Source organism: Lathamus discolor, chromosome 5 (assembly GCF_037157495.1).
Source record: "Lathamus discolor isolate bLatDis1 chromosome 5, bLatDis1.hap1, whole genome shotgun sequence".
NCBI classification, from domain to species: Eukaryota; Metazoa; Chordata; class Aves; order Psittaciformes; family Psittacidae; genus Lathamus; species Lathamus discolor.
Window position 1 is genome coordinate 90137261 of NC_088888.1, and position 17086 is coordinate 90154346.

At 41.0% G+C, this 17086-nt stretch overlaps 1 protein-coding gene across 1 annotated transcript in view; it reads right to left on the reverse strand.

Moving 5' to 3' along the window:
• Window positions 1–15562, reverse strand: part of MYOM2 (myomesin 2) — a 97640-nt gene extending 82078 nt beyond the window's left edge. The window contains exon 1 of the mRNA XM_065681533.1: window positions 15423–15562. The gene's annotated coding sequence lies outside the window, so the exon portion shown is untranslated. The remainder of the gene's footprint in view (window positions 1–15422) is intronic.
• Between the last annotated feature and the right edge of the window lie 1524 nt (window positions 15563–17086).

The window sequence follows — 17086 nt, forward strand, 5'->3', positions numbered from 1 at the left end:
ATGTCAGAAAACAGTTTAAACTTTTTATTTAGAAATTATTGATGCTTTAAAATAATCATTAACTTAGAAGACCAGTGAGGAGACATAAAGTCCAGAATCTTATTAACAGAAACAAGAGATCCCCTTGGTGTCTCAGGCTGTAAAATGAGCCTCCCTGTTGCCTCATTAAGAGCTCCCTGAATTTGAGAACATGGTTGCAATATGCGAAGGCATAACAACTTATTGACATGAATTTAAAGAAAGACCACTTTCTAATCATTATGTCCATCTCCATAATGTCACCACTCATTTTGAAGGAGACTTTTTTATGTTTTGCAGGTAAAGTAGGAAGAGTTAATATGCATAGAGACACATACAGGCAGAGTCAAAAAACACAGCCAAAGCACTAAATTCTGTGAGACTATGATGGTCTCTGATTGCTACCAACTAAAATGGAGGTTTGATGTTTGTAGGGCTCCAAGATTTCTATCCAGAAGCTCAAAGGCACTGCTGTAGTGACTCTGACATGTTCAGATGCAATGGGCTAGTGGCACTTGCTCTGCTGATCTGGTGAGTGTGGGCTCTACCTGCTCCATTCTGGTGGTATGCAACCCCATAGGGATTTTTCCCATTATGTGAGCCCCTATGCAGGAAGAGAAAGGAAGGGAAAGGAAAGGAAGGGACTTTGACAAGGCTTTGTGACAAGCATAAGAAAGTAATCACATTCCTCTTATTCTGTCTAGAAATATGACAACATGTCTGTGAAAACCTGGCTATATGGCAGACCTAATCAACCCACACGTCTTGGCCCATAATGACTCATACATCCAGTGAGTCAGCAACATACAATAAATAGGGAATTCATTGATATTCAAAGTATTCAAAAATAACAATGTCTATTTTCAATTTACTTATACAGGAATGCAGTCAAGACCAAAGTCACTAAATGACAACTAAGATCCTCCATTGCTTGGTATAAGAAACTTTGATACATGAACAATGTTCTTAGAAGTCATGCGTTCTTCTTATGCATACACATATGGGAAGAAAGGCAAAATGTGGAAAAGCCTTTAACAAACTGATTTATATTGCATCCACAGTATTCATCCAAGTTTTCTAAATAGCTCTGGTAAGGCTCTTCCTACTTTCTTACTGTCTAGGACTACCATTTGCTTGACACAGACTTTTCCCTTCTTCCTGTTGGTCTTAAATTATAACTCAGTCTGGCAGAATTAGATCTACAGAGACAGACACGGTGGAATGTGTGCATATGCACTAAGCATAAATGTTGCTTCGGAGCAGGTGTCAAAGTAATTAGCATGTAATAATCCAGAGCAAACCCACTTTGCTTAGCTCCTTCTCTCCTACTGCCTTTTCCTGTGGGAGGTAAAAGGTCAGTTTGCAGGGAAACTTTAAAGTTCTGGTTACACTCTGCTTTTAATTTCTTGTTCTATATTGATTATCTTTAAAGAACTGAAGGAATGTACAGCCTGCTCTGTCTGCCTTTACACTTGATCTCTCTTCTATTTAAAGTTCTTTCTTCAGGGTGTGGATGGATGTCAAAAATGTTAAAGTGCACCCTGAGGGCTCTGGGGAACACACCATAGGCAAGAACAATCCATGCAATGGAGCTAGTCTCAGGTTGTCTGCAGGTAAGTCAATAAATAAATTCTCCTTCTCTTCAAAAAATACTCACAAAATAGGATAGAAGACTGCACTACTGTGTTATTCAGTGGTGTTGAAATTTAGGCAGCAGAGCACCAAAAATTATCCAGCATTTTAATCACTAAATAATTTGTGTTACATTCTCAAACTTCCTGCCTGACACTAAAGGCATCTTCTCCTGATCCCACTTCCCAAATAGAAGTTCTTCCCTAAGAGATGTTTTCTTAAAGCAGAGATTTAGCAGGGTATCAAAAGGATTATTCAAATGCTTAAAACTGAGAATGTGCTAAAATCCTTTTGTAAATGTGGTATTTTAGAATTATTCTTTATCTTATACCAGTCCCTTGATGTGGGATACAGGCTTGAGTAACGACTCAGCTACTCCAGTAAAGGGGGAGACAAAGACCTGAAATGGAGCTCAGAAAAAAGATGCATTAGCTTTTTAGCTGCTGGAAGAAACATCCATACAGTAATGAAATGAAATGTAAAGGTGTTAGAAGAGGTGAAGTTTTTAGCCTGTAAGAGCATCTTAATAGTGGCCTTGTGCTTTGAGCTTTATCCGGTTCCAAGAAAGCCTGATGCATCTTTACATGGCAGCTTCTGAAGTCCAGCTTTGTGATATGTTAGATCTTGAATTCTTCAAATGTTTGCAGCATATTTATAGCTTCATACAAATTAAAAGCTTGGTAAGTAGCAACAAAGTTCCTCAACCCTGCAGCAATCCTAATTATTCACAAAACCCTATGGTAAGGTTTGTAAAGCCATGCTAGAACAATGGATACTGGGCACTGGTGATCGTAGAGAAGTCTCTTGGATGTCCCTTACAGCTACCCAGGTCATAGCATCCTTCTTGGTGTTACAAATGAAAGACAAAGCAATGCATGCATTCAACTATATGAAAAATAAATCGTGCTCTTTCCTCAGTTACTGCTTCTGGTCAGAAGTTCAGGATTGCCAAGTATGAGGTCCATATATGTACCAAATAGGATGTGTCTTATTCAAAAGAGAATGTTACCTCCTGAAACACTTAATTTAAAACAATTTGGGAGGCTGTGCACCTGCTTATAAAGATTAGCGAACAAGAGAGCAGAGACAGATGCACTTGACTGCTGACAGCACTCTACATGTGTTCATGCAGCTGAGCACAGATCGCCAGAGGAAAACACACCTGACTGCCTCTTTCTGGTGGGCTCTTAAGAAGCTTTAACACTTATCTCTCTACCTCCTGCTTTTTGCTTATTCTCATTTTTCTTGATGCATTTTCTCTTCCTCTATTAGAGCTTTTTCGTTTTCCTTCTTGGTACCCAACTTGCAAGTATTTTAAAGCCACATGCGACTTCAAACTGCCAAAAGCTAAAACTCTCCCCAGAAATCCTACACTGGAGATATTCAAGGCCCGCCTGGACAAGTTCCTGTGTGATGTACTGTAGGTTACCCTGCTCTTGCAGGGGGGTTGGACTAGATGATCTTTTTAGGTCCCTTCCAACCCTTGGGATTCTGTGATTCTGTGATTCTGTGATAGGCTGTGTGGACGTGAGACCATAGAAGAGCCAAATTATTTTGAGCAGGAAAAGGAGGAGACACTTGCAACCAAGAGAAGGCTGTGGAGCTCCCAGGAAAGAGGACAATGGCAGGTGAACAAAACAAAATACTTGTTAGAAGCTGTTTTAATCTCCAGAGATATTCAAGCAGCAGTTCAACAGGGCTAGACTGAACTGCACCCATTGCATCACTCACTCCTAATATAAGCCTTTGAACAAATACTAAAATACCTGAAAATACAAAATGTTTTTTCCACTGCAAGATAAAATAAAGTAAATCTCTTAGTAAGTACCCTTTTTTTATATGTAAGAAGACAAACACACTGCTAAATTACAGTGAGTCAATCACTCAGAATATCTAAACTGTAACGTGTCACCTTGCTGCCCAAGGACCCATTCTCAAGCACATCAGACTCAGTGGTAAGGTTTTACTGACTCAGGAAAGCCCTGATTTATACCCTTCTTAATTTAATGCCTCCTTTAAAAGTTGACAGAGGGTTAGTTCAACCACAAACAGAATATACAGGGTTCCCTGTTGCAGCAGAGTGTTTCAACTACTGCTTTGGTGAGTTACTGAAAGTGGCAACAAGAGTATATTTTCCACTGCTTTGGACAGCATAAAGTACTCTAGAGTTGGTAATAGGCTGACAACTATACTTTAACTAAAATTGGGGTTTCAGCCAGTGGGAATGCTTAGCTAAATATGCTTTGCTAAATTTTAAGGTGAGACAAGCAAATTACAGTGTCTCACCAGTGCTGTGAAGTTATGGCTCATATTTCAAATGCTTGGGTTTTGGTTTTTTTTAATTTAATGAAATCTTTTGAAAGTGTTTCTGATAAAACTTAATGAAAACAACAGCACTTACTACAGTTTAATAACTGTAGTTAGTTAGACAAACCATACCATAGGAGAGCTCACTATCAATATCAGCTCAGTGGTACCTCTTCACTTATCATTACAATGAGATGTCTTTTTCAACCAGGTGCAAAGATGAAGACCATAAAGATATTTGCCTTACCCTTGTATATTTATGCAAGAGTCACAGCATGCTCTGCAGATATCTGCTGCAGCAACAGTTATCTCTATCAACTAATCTCAATGTCAGCAACAACAAATTAAATCCAGACACAACCACAGGCTGCAAGAGGGAAAGACAGGAACTACATAAGCAGCAGTCACATGGGTGCAGAGGCTTCACCACTCTGGGAAGTGCAGGCAAGAGTTACAAATTCAGTGCTGGGTACCCCCATGCAAAGTCTATTTTAATGCCTTCAGGCTTTACTTGCTGCCAGCTGTAGGGGTTACTGCTCATAACAGCACCTACATACAGGACTCACAGCAGATATAAGCACAGACAAACCAGTCACAGAAGCAGAGGATGGTTGAGGTTTGAAGGGACCTCTCAGGGTCAACTTGTCCAGCCCACCTGCTCAAGCAAAGCCACCTAGAGCTGGCTGCCTAGGACCACGTCCAGATGGCTTTTGATCTCTCCAAGGATGGAGACTACACAACCTCTCTGAGCAACCTGTGCTAGTGCTTGACCACCCTCACAGTGAGAAAAAAAACCAAACAAATGGGTTTCTTGATGTTCAGACCCCCTGTGTTTCAGCTTGTGCTATTGTCGCTGGTCCTGTCCCCCAAAGGGCTGGCAGACACTGAAGGTCACTAGTGCAGGCACATATATGACACTTCAGGTTCACAAGCACACACATATTTGCTGACTGGCCACCTACGCTTGCTCTCTGATCTAGGTCAGCGCCCACTGCAAACAGATGCACTCACTCATACACTCATCCCACAGGCATTCAATATCAGCAATTGTCTTCCCCTCCACCAATACCAATACCTACATGTAGTGTGTAGGAGCATCTACACCCCCAGTCTGACTCCAATAGCTGGCACCCAGTCCACTGTTGACAGTCTCTGGCACTCAGTCCATACACCACTCACACACATGGGATGAAGAGTGAGATTACACAGAGAGATAGTTAAGAAAAGTTTTAAAGAAGGTGCAGGGCTCAGCCAGACAAGCGTACTGACTGGCCCTGGTTTACATCCTTTCCTACCCCTTCCTGTTTGTTCCTCTATTTGTTCCTTCCCCTAAACATTTCTTCATCGCTTTGCACAGATCTTCCTATGCCCACTCCTCTTGTCCTCTTCATCCACCCCACCCCAAACCCTCCAGTTATAAACTTATCAGTTTATAAGTTTATAAAAACTCATAAAAGTCCAGGTTAGCTTTTCTGGAATAATGCACCAATTAGTATGACAAGCAAAGTTTGTTTCTTCTCATAGTATCCATCACTGTTTGTCAGGTCTGTGTCTCTATGGTTTTTGCCTTCACCTTTTCTTATTAACCTGATTTTAGGTGCTCCTTAATCAGATCACCTTTCTGGAATAAGCATTCTCCACTATCCTTATGAATTAGTGCCACTAACCAGGTTTGTTTCTGGTTATGGACTTTGTTATCACTACTCAGTCAGGTTGTTTGTATCTGTGTGTTTGGCTCTCCCCTTTTCCTTATCATCCCATCTGACACAGTCCTTGGTCAGATAATCTTACAGAAAAAAACCATTCTCATACTCCACATATCCTCACACAGATGTCATGGAAATTATCTGCTCCTATTTCACAGGGTTAAAGGAGAAGGAAATAAATACATAACAGATCACACAGCAGATCACCTGTACAGTGAGCCCAATGTGAGAGCTGAAGTGAAAATATCAAATGGTATCAAGTTCAGGCATATACAACTATTCAAGGTTATTGAACTTTGTGTGCATACGTCACGCATAGCTATGCTGCATGCGATCCATACCATGCATGATATACTATCTGACTTATAAATCATCATAAATGTGTTCTAGAGCCTTTAGCATATTCCTGGAAGCAGGTAACTTTCATTAGTAAAACGATATCATTTGGCTTCAGGGCTGAACCCACAACAGCTTGATACTGTGGGTGTCTGACCAGGTTTCACTGTAAATGGACAAGAACTGTAAGGAATCCAGCCCAGGCATGATTTTCTTTAGGGATGATTGCAACTGAACCCCTTAATCTCTGTTCCTCACTGCTGTTGGATTTCTTTGACTCTTTGGTTGTTATAACCAAAAGGATTGAGCTCGCCACAGGTGGGTACCATGAGAACTGTGCTAAGACTGTAAACTCCAGGCAGGCCTCAAATTTACGCTATTTTAATAACCACTGTTTTGCAGAAGTGCCAGTGAGTCACGCTGATCCTTCTTCAACAGTAGTTTCTCCTCCAGGTCTTCAAGAATTATGCTGTAGTGCATAAAACAAAACAAAATTTCATTACAGAAAACAGACTTAAGAGTCTTACCTGCTTGCTCCATCCCAGCCTCTAGCTACTTTTTCTCTCCATAGTCCATATTCTGGTGCTTCAAATCAAGCTACATTTGGAGGTCACCAGTTGTCACCACTACCACTATCTGCAAGTGTTCCTGACAGGGACATTTTGCTGCATTCTTTGTCCATGCCATTTAACTGATTATTTACTTTTCTCACTCTTTGGCATTCACCTGTCATAAATCAGTCACCCACTAGCACCATTGGTCCTTGAGTTAAACATTCATTTGATATCAAAGAGAGCTTTTACCCAAATAGTCTGCAGGATTCTCCACACAAACACACTTCACATTCGAAGACACTGTCTCACATGCTGGGCTTGCTGAGTATTCCTCAGCAATGATAATTTTATCACAAGGTAATATTTGCACTGGCAACTGAAAAACTTTTTCCAGATGTAAGTACATACCTTTTGATTCCCACCTTACTGATATCCAAATCAAAACATTTTTCCATTATTCTTAATTTTAGTCTGAGGAAGTTATGGGTCCCAGATAAACAGCTTGAGATGGCAGTAATTTCTTTTCTCCATGGGCAGTATAGAGACTGTTGCTTTTATTCTGAATTTCTATTGCAATCAAGCAGCACTAAGTACCACTCTGGATTTTACTGTAATATATCCTAAAGAATATATAGGTAGATTCAGAGAGCTTCCAGACCAAAAAAGGCTTTCTTCCAGCGTAATAAATATCTTGAGGCCTAGGTCACATCAGAGCAGCACAGAATGTAAAGCTTTGAATGCTTAGGACAGCTGTCCTCCTTCCTTGCTCGGTGGCCTTTCTGCTTATACTTGTACCCAATCTCACCCACTGGCAGTGTTCCCCAAGTGACACAAATACTATAGCAGCACAGGGGAGGAAAAAATCTTGAGCTGAGTGCAGTCGTCAAGATGTCTGGGCATTTACGAGAGGACAACAACAGCAGCAACATCATAACATTACAGCAACCATTGGGCTTGCCTGGGACATCTCAGAGGGTGACAGATAGTTGCTCCTTCCCAGGAGACTGAAATAGCTGCTTGGAGTTTCCAATGCATGGGAACTCTTGGCTGGAAACATAAAGTTTGAGGCCAGAAGGATCATCCTGACTGTCTTATTTATACCTCACAGCCTATTCAGTTGTGTTTGCTACTTTTGTGCAGTGACACCGTGCAATTAATAAAGCATGTGGTCAAAATATCACCTGGTTGAAGCATTTGTTCAATAGAAGGAAATCTGTCTTAATTTGCACTTATCCATGAATTAATTCTTCTCCATTGCTTGTACCTTCCTTCAACTCAATTATATTTAGTGTAAAAAAAAACAAACACAATTTTTTTTTCTCAAATCAGAACTTGCCTACTGATACCTTACATCCAGTAGCTCAGATTAAAATAAATAAATAAATAAAAGTAATATTTTCTTCTCCTGAAGGTGCTCACACACTAACCCTCACACTTCACCTTCACACTGCAATTGGTAGAGACAGTATCTGTTTCTGACTGTATCATGCTGGTACAGCCTGCTAGTACATAGCAGTCAGGACTTCTGTGAACAAGGTAGAAACAACCAAAGAATTAGAACAAGTTTGGTTTGTTGATGCTTATAACTGTCATCTTCTAGAAATGGGAGAAAAGATAATGATTGCTTAGAAAATGCTAAAAGTAAGCAATGAAATAACAAGGAAGTTGGCATTATGGGTTGACCTTTGTATAATCAGAGATAAGGGATAGACATAGGTCATGATAAACATGAAGAAATGGAAGAAATAGTTTGCAGTGGTACATTACAAAAAAAATAAATCATCTAGAAATAGGAATCTTGCAGAAAGAGGAAGCTTGACAAAAGGACACCTTAGGATTACGATCTTTTTGGAAGCTTTCTTGGAAATACTAAATGAGCAACCTGTATTACATTCCCATACTGTAATATAAAAGCTTCAACTTGAACTTCAGCTGTATGTGTACAGAAGACAAACATACTTTACAGATGGTTTTCCCTGCTTAATCATATGTAGAATTAATATAAAGATGTAAAGAATGTAATGCTGATTCTGATAGCTGCTGGTTCAGATGCTGCTTGACAGCTTGGAAGGTTGTGTTTTCAGAGGAATCATGAAAGGAACCAGCAAACAGAGGTATGTGGAAGGGAAAGTAAGAGCTCTGCTCTAGTCTCGGTGAGTTTAGATGGGCAACAAAAAATGGTGTCTGGTTTTCTTTGATCTGATCTTTGATCAATCATGCATTTTAAACTCATGCATGATACATCAAACAGAAATACTGCCTTCATTTCCAGGTTTTAAAAAACACAGCACTGAAAGAAGAGCAGACCACTACAGATGTATCACCCTACTAACAGAAAGGACGCACGTGTGCGGTGTCACTCCCTTTCCAATGGAAGTATGCCAGCAGTTTCCTAGTGTGTTACGTGCCCTGGGAAACAACTGTGCCTCATGAGAGCCACATGCTAACAGCCCACTAAAGCTCCAGCCTCAAGTAATATAGAGCTGCTGTCTCAATAGTTGGACTTCTGATTTGGTGTGCCTTGTTCATTGCTTCTATTTTGCTATTCCTCCTGCCCTTTCCACCCCCCTACCCACCCCCCACCCCCCCCCAAAAAAAAAAGAAAAATATTCTCATGAAGAAAGAAAACTAAGATGTTCAGATGTCACATACTAGTGCCAGCCCAGGGAATAAGAGGAATACAATGCTACCAACTCCCACCAGTCACAGAGACACAGAACAAGCGGGGTTATCTGTAATTTACCAGCATAATCATAGAATCATAGAATAGTTAGAGTTGGAAAGGACCTTAAGATCATCTAGTTCCAACCCCCCCGCCATGGACAGGGACACCTTACACTGAACTATGGCACCCAAGGCTAATGGCATTACCACTAAAGATGATGCCATCCATCAGTCTTCTGATGCCATTGTTTACAGTCACATATCCTACTGGTGGATGCCATAGGCACTTGGAACACAGTGGGCTAATGCTGGTCCTGAAAGCAGTCCTCACAGCTGCAGAGGTACTATATTCCTCTCACAGGGCCCTTGACCTGAAACTGGATGAGAGGACAGAAACTACTCTGGGGAGCTGCATAACATACACTTGGTTTGTTCTTTAAATCCTTCCTGGGGACCTGCCATTTGCCATGGACGGGAAGAAGACACTAAAAGTACCTCTAGGCCTGGTCTAATAAAGTCATTCTTATTTTAAGACAACACTTATAAAATATGCACCAGGGATCTTAAAGAGGAAAAGGTCAAAAAATTTATTTACATCCCAGAAGCTAATGAACATTTGCTTTGTGAATGTAATCTGTTGAAAGAAAAGACTAGGGAACAGCAACTAAGTAAGAAGGAAAGATAAATCAGAGAATGCATAGGTCAGAAGAGAATCAGAAGGATCAGAGGATCAGAAGAGATCCAAAGAGGAGCCAAGTACAGTGACATCTTTCTAGGTAGATACATTACAGTTAAAGATCAGCAACAAAGATCAACAACACCTTCCAGGAAATAATTTAAACAGTACCTGTCCAAAGATTGGACTGTCTATGCGAGGTGTTTAATAACACTCAGAATCACCTCAGATTTCTTTAAACATTCAAGGAAGTTTCATGACTTCATAATTTTGGCCACTACCAGCTGGCATTTCATTTACAATCCTTGGATTTATTGTTATGCACATTATTAAAATTTACATACATAAGCATTTACACTGAAATGCCATGATGATAATGAAGAGATTAGAGCAACTGACACACCAGGAAAGTATGAGAGAGCTTGACTGATCAGCCTGGAGAAGAGAAATCGCTGGGGATCATATGAATGCGTATAAATACCTGAAGGGAGGGTGTAAAGAAGATGGAGCCAGGCTCTTTTCAGTGGTGCCCAGAGCTGGAGATCAGCACTGCTCCATCATCACTGGGGCTGGGACTGATGGTCTGGGGCATGTTGAAATGGGGCCACAGGCAGGGTAGGGAAAGGTTCTTATTAACTCCAAAACTACATGTGAGAAAGAAAGTTGATAAAAGCCTCCTCCATGCCTCTGGCTTCTCTTCAAACACATTGCGTAGTGTTGGACCCCCGTAAAACTGCATTGATTAGGAAATGTCTATCGCCTTACAACACAGAATATAGCTTTTATGAGTAAGGAATCAGAAATAACAGAGCAGTGTTTCCATGGTAGTGAATTTGCACTTAGACAATTGGACCATTAAGCTGGCCAATTTTCTTTTAAAGCCTTATTTAGCTTCTGCAATATATTATGATTCACAAAACCTAGTTTCAAATAGGCAGGTTTCAATGAGCTATTATTTCAGTATTGCCAATTATTTAAACTCCATGATGCAATTTATGTCAGAAATATCAGAATTCATACTAAATTTCTTATTTATATTATATGAAATATTAGCTTTCAGTCAACAGAAATTACCTCCACATAAGTACATCTGAGTATATGTAATTGCTAGGAAAGGGTTCTCAGGTCCAAGGAGGAGTTTCAGGCTACAGTGAGGATGTATTTACGTTGTTTATGAATTCTTAGGCTACATTTCTGCCTTCCCTTTCAGACTGGGAAAGCACAGGATAGCAGATTAGCCCTGGGTGCAGGGCCCGACTTGTAACCAAGTAGTTTGAAGAAGAGATGAGAGGTCAGACACATACCAGGCAAAGGACTGGATATGAGGCTGCTCCCACCAGCCTTGTAGCTGTTACTGCTACTGGCTCACCAAGCCTGAGCCCAGGGTCAGAAGATCTTCTTCAGCATAAAGGAAGCATTAGACAATTTTCCAAAGGCATCCTTACAGGCAGCTGCCCTCTGAGCTGAGAGAGGAAATAGCCACAGCCCATGGCCATGCAGCTTGAGACTTAGCACTCCACCCTGCATCTGCCCATCCTCTCCCCTCAGACCCATGTTTTTTGGGAGCACCTCTTCTCCTCCTATAAACTTCTGCCTGGATTAAAAAAGCTATTAAATCTTCCCTCTCCAAATGACTCTGACACTGTGCCCAGTCTCTCCAAAATTTGAATAGTCAAATATCAAATATAAAATGTTTAACGAGGAGAACATACAGGAGCCCAAGCCCAGGACTTGACCCTCAATATGGGCAAGAAAAGGACTTCCATTTATCGCAAGTATCAGTACTGCTTCAGTTCGAGAACTTTTTCCGAAACACAGAAATCATAGAGAAAAAGACATTCACCTAGTCTAGAGTGGGATACAGGTGTAACACAAAGGTTCTCTTGCAAATAAGATCTGTTTCCTAAACACCTTATCAGCAGTTACCTCTGTCAGCCTTCACGCCTGTTCTGGGGAGCTGAGCTAGGATGATTGCTGGTCAGTGCAATGGATCTTATGGGACCATTCCGGCTGCTAGAACTCTAGCACTGAGCTTCAGATCGTTTATCCTGAAAGCAATTTTTTCCAGGATCATTTCTTTTGGAAACTATTTTAGGGGCTACAGGCTTAGAAACACAATGAAAAAAAAAAAATAAAAATAATAAAGCTTCTCCACACCAGAAAAGAATTTAGAGATTCTCCGGATTTGCACAGCTAAAGATCTTACTCTCTGCATGAATCCTGAGACAGTGTAAAACCAACCTAGCTATCAAAAGAGGGAGCTATAAGTGTGCTGCAAAACGTATGTTGATTATAGAAGGCAAAGAACAAAAATGAGAGGCTGAAAACCAGTAGAAAATGATACAAATGGATATGATATCAATAAGGAAAACAATCACTTGTCCATCACTTTCACACAAAGACACACACTGACACGTGCCTCCTTTAAAATTTTTACTCCTTTATAAACAGTAAACTGAAGAGTCAGATTTTCAAGGCATGCCAAACTAAGGCAAAGAGGAATGCAAGATCATGGTTCACCAGTTTCATTCCCAACAATACTCCTTTTATTTTAGTCAGACTCTCATTTGTCTTCCAGTATCTCTACCTTGGGAGTTTCATGCAGAGTTTTTTACTAACCCTGCTATGCAGCTTAATGAAAATAATCAGCCTATCCTTTATGAAATACTTTTTTTCAAAATAACCTTGTTATACAGATCCAGAAGTCTCCATCCCTTAGGATCCTCTCTGAAGACACAGATAGCACAAAAACTCTTCAGAAAGTGCTTTCGTCAGGGTTCATTTAAAATTGAAATACTGTGAGATAGGTATAGTTACAGACAGCCTCTTAAAAATAGCTAGTTCTGTAAAACACATTTGCCAGAGAAAACAGCTTAATCCTTACCAGATAGTTTAGCTATTTCCTTCTTTCTTTTCCTTTTTATTTAAAAAGCAAAAACCAAACAAACTCAATTTTTTAGGCAGCTAGGGCCATATGTTCTGTCTAGCTATCCATCTTACTCCCTTGGGTTACACTGAACAACTTAAGTGCAAGCAAAGTACAAATTTGGCTCACTAAATTCATTTGACAGATGGACTAGAAAAATGTCATTTGTAAAACCAATTTGGATATAGCCATAAAACCTTGTTCCACTTCTCAAGCCACTTTCTTTTATTTTCCTTATAAATATGTACAACAAAAAGTTCACGTCTGAACATATTTACCGCTTTAACAATCTGGTACATAAGCAGCTCTGTCAAGACAAAACACAGATTTTAAAAGTTTGGCTATGGCAGACCTTGAAGTGCTGCTGGAATGCTTCCTATTTTCAAGGTTACCTAATAAGCCTCTTAACTTATGGATGACTTCACAGTTATGTTATGAAAATGCTTCAGCACATAATGCTAAGTAACATTGTCTGTATTGCAGTGTCTCTACACGGAAACCAAGTATCAGCAGGAGAAGAATGAAAACACAATGATTTCATTTGCGATTATTAAACTCCATAGGGAATCTTCATATCAGCTCCTTTCACTGCTTTTTTTTATTCTCAAAGCAATACAAATCAAGTTGCTCTTAGTGCTGCTCAGTGCAAGCTACCCACTAGATGGGGCACCAAGGCAAGAAGTTCTCAGCTCAGAACGCCGGGTCCGCCCTCAGAACCTCCATTTCCAGAGGAGACTTAATTACAACGGCAAATAGTCGTCTGAGATATCAGAACCACAAAGGAGTGAGTGGTCGTGGTTTATATACTGGGCAGGACGCGCTGCGGTAGGGAATAACCCTTTGGCCAGTTTGGGTCAGGTGTCCTAACTCTGCTTCTTCCAGGCTTCCCGTGCCCCTGCTCACTGGCAGAGCATGAGACTAAAAGTCCTTGATTGGAGTAAACATTTGTCCTGGAGCCGTTTTGCTCCTTCTTAGTAACTGGTGCAAGCTCTGTGTTTTGACTTCCAGCCTGGGAACAGAGCTGATAACACCGATTGTTTTTAATTGTTGTTAAGTCATGTTTATTCTGGCCAAGGACTTTGTGAGTCTGGGGATGAGGGGAGGCCGGGAGGAAGCAGAGACAGGACACCTGGCCCAAACTGACCAAAGAGGTATTCCATACCACAGCACGTCATGCCCAGGGAGGTAACTGGGAGTTAACCAGAAGGGCTAGGGACTGCAGGGTTGGACGAGTAGTCGGCTGGGGGGAGTGGGGTGAGTTATCTGTTGGCTGGTGCTGAGGTGTTTTATTCTCTTCCCTTGATATTTCCTTTATCATTATTATTCCTGGTGGTAGCAGTAGTGATTTGAGTTATACCTTAGTTACTAAACTGTTCTTATCTCAACCCGTGGGAGTTGCATTCTTTTCGATTCTCCTCTCCGTCCCTCCAGGAGCAGGGGGAGGGCAAGAAGGGGGGGGGATTGAGTGAATGAGGTTTGTGGTTGGGTTTAAACCACGACAACATTACTTAGCAACAACTGAAACACTGGTGTTATCAGCATTGTTCTCAGGCTAAAGTCGAAAACACAGCATTGCACTAGCTACTAAGAAGGAGAAAAATAACTGTTACAGCTGAACCCAGGACAGGAGTTTCAGAGCGCAAGCTGAATTTGGAACTTTGTTCAGAAGGGGACTTAAATTCTACTAATTGCGCCAGAAAGCAAGCACAGAACCTCCAGCCCCAATATCTTAGGTATCTACTCCTTAAAAAAAAAAAAAAAAAAAAAAAAAAAAAGTCCCTCTATTCTACCAATAAAAACCAGGAGGTTTTCACATAACTCTGACTATATAGAACCACAGCTTCACCTACCCACAGCAGAGGACACGGACAAAATGAGGTGATACAAGCAGCATCATGTATTTCCTCCCTGTTTGTACAGACAACAGCAATGCCAGCAGCCCTCAGGAGAGTGTTTCCAACAAGCAATAGTCCTTGGAGACCTCTCAGTTCTGGCTTGGTCTGCTTGGGTGCTCAACCACTCACAGAAATCCATCATCTTCCCTGCCCTGTTTCTGCTTCATAGATCCACATCTACAGAACATGTTGATCTTCACCTGTACACAAGGGGTCAAGAAACAAAAATCTCTGCACTTCACAGACAGAACCGGAACCACTGATCCAGGACATCATTCTGATTTGTATTCACTTTGACCCACAACTGTTCTTCATCTAATCCATTCAAAGTTGACCCTCAGCTGATGATTTACCATCTTGTGAGTGTCCTACAATGCTGTTATTATGTAGTTTATCCCCATATTTGTACCTGAAATTGTTACTATGTGTTATCTTCACTGCCAGTGGAGAAAGCCACTTCACAAATGGAATTCATCCTATTCGGAAGTAAATGTCTGAAATTATGTCCTAGAGTAAGTAGTTCAGATATAGATGCCAAAGTTACAGAGGTCTTAGAGGTGGGCAAAATGGCCCCTGCATCTGCTTCTCAGAGGAGACACATTTTCTTAGCTTTGTGTTTAACAAAACATGCAGTAGTCTTCTGAGGAAAAACACAAGCTTATCTCTCAGGTTCATTAGATTTGTAAAAGCAACTTGTAAACCACCTACCTGAAACCATCAGATCTTTTCCGGGAGCCTCGCACTGTTGAAGTGACAAAATTTCAGCTTTAACTTAAATGTATAACCTAGAATTACAATGATAAGCCAGAAAGTATTAATTGCAAAGGCTTCAAAAGTTTGTTTGAAAGTTTGGAAAATGGGATGGGAGGTTATCAACACAGTAAACCTCATGCGGGAGAGAGAAGCATAAACCTTGATCTCTGGAGTTAATTATTCTAGGAAAGACTGGTCACATTATGGTTAGACAATGCCATAAACTGTCCCACACGACTCCATGGTCTGTTTCTATGCTTATGAAAAATCAGAATCCTGATGTTTACCAGCTTGCAGGAAAATTAATTTTTCATCTCAGCTCTGCACAGGAGCAAGCATGGTGAGGCTCAGTAGCCCTGCTGGGTGAAGACAAACTAGACTTGCTCATGACAAAAAGGACAACAGCCAAGCCAGGGTTGGCTGAGTTATCCTGTTTATGTCTGCCTGGATCAGACCCTGGAGAACCAGCCTTCTCCAAAAGCAACTTAGGAAGGCAGAACACACTGGCTACTCATGAACCTAACCCGAGAGCATGGTAATTCAATCATCAGTACTGTTACGGTGTTCGTTTGCACCTTTGGACTAGTACACATGGCACTTTCTCAAACAATTCCTGAGCAGAGGAAGGATTTAACCTAAGCAAGGCATTGCCCATGGAGGTTTGGATGTGGCCCTCTTGCTCTGCTAGCTAGGATATAGCTTTACAGTGCAGACATGGCTACGCCAGTAGTTCTAGGGATCAGCCATGACAGCCATACCCTGTTTACTTTATTAGTACATATATATATCTGGTAAGCCCAGAACGTGGGCTTGTTGAGAACGAAAAACCACGAAGCAATGTCAGCATTTGGAGTGAGGTCAGGGCGAGAGATGCATCACAGGAGTAGCATGGAGGTGAAGCAGCTTTTGCATATTAAGGCAAGGTCACCGGTAATCTTGGAAGCCTGTAATTGGAGCAGGGGAGAACAGTATGCTGTAAGAGAACTGACAAAATAAAATGAAGGAATTGAGGCATTAGCATGCAAATTCAGGATTCAACTGGAGCAAAGAAACCAAAGCAGAGAAGACTTTTCTATGTCCACACAGGCTGCCATAGAAGAAGAAACATGAGCTCCAGATACCTCTGAGTATTTGTGGTGACCAAAATAGGAAACTGCTTCTGAACAGGCAGGCATGGGGACAGACGGTGACTTATGATGACACTAAGTCTTCCCCATGACCTGGGAAGGTCAGGTCCAGATTAAAGAATGCTTTCTTTCTCCTTTACAGTTCTTTCAAACTAGATCCACCGCCTATCCAGTAATTTAAGGAAGGGGGAAGGAGATCTATTACTTCATTCTCATGTATGTTGCAGCTTTTCTTTGCTGCCACCTACACTTCATCTGCCACTGCTTTTATCTGCCCACTCTCTCACTTCCACATGGCTCTTTTACAGCTCTGTCAGGAAGATATTCCTTCATCACCTGCATGCCTCACTTTGCCAGGTCACTTTCTCACACTCCAGCAGCAGTTGCTCCTCCCCACAGTATCTTCAGACTTCTTTTCATTAATCATCAATCAATCATTTTCCATGTTTATTTTATTCTCTTCGAGGGTTTTTGATTTTCCAAGTTACTTTT